Source organism: Orycteropus afer, unplaced genomic scaffold, assembly GCF_000298275.1.
Source record: "Orycteropus afer afer isolate SDZICR_OR568_19922 unplaced genomic scaffold, OryAfe1.0 scaffold00583, whole genome shotgun sequence".
NCBI classification, from domain to species: domain Eukaryota; kingdom Metazoa; phylum Chordata; class Mammalia; order Tubulidentata; family Orycteropodidae; genus Orycteropus; species Orycteropus afer.
Window position 1 is genome coordinate 1,227,430 of NW_006922170.1, and position 758 is coordinate 1,228,187.

Here is a 758-nt window from a genome sequence, read left to right on the forward strand (position 1 = left end):
GATAGTGATAGGCACAAAGAAGATACAGAAGAGGGGCTTCTAACACATTTTGAGGTATAGGGGAGAAGCCACAGAATATGTCATAGAGGAGTTGACCAAAAAAAAAAAAAAAAAAAAAGACCAAACTTACTTCCATCAAGTCTATTCCGACTCATAGCGACCTCCACTGGGTTTCCAAGGCAAAATCTTTATGGAAGTAGATTGCCCAGTCTTACTTCTGTGGAGTGGCCTGTGGGTTTGAACAGCCAACCTTCTGATTAGCAGTCAAATGCCTTAAGCACTGCACCAGTTGTCAAGAGTGAGAAGGATTTTGAGGCACTGGCCCAGAGTTGTAAGAGTATATGTTGATGGGAGATTGTTTAGGAAGCAGTAACTTTTTGTTTATGGTGATGGAGAATTTGGCAACAGTTATGGGTGATGGTTGTACAACATGATCAATGTAATTGATATCACTAAACTATATACTCAAAAAAAATTTTTGACCTGGCAAATGTTGTGTTTATAGATATAGATAGATAGAGATAGAGATATCACTAAAAAAGAAAATATGATGGCATGGCCCATTCATGATATACGCAGAAGTTGCACATAAGCAGAAGAGACTGGGAAAACAGATTGGAATTGGATCATGAAGGGCCTTGGGAGTCATGCAAAGATATTTGTACTCTGCTCATAATAAATGGAAAGTGATTGAAAAGTTGTACATTGGGGAGCAACATGGCTAGTCTAGACAGTGGGTTATGAGAAAAATGATAAGG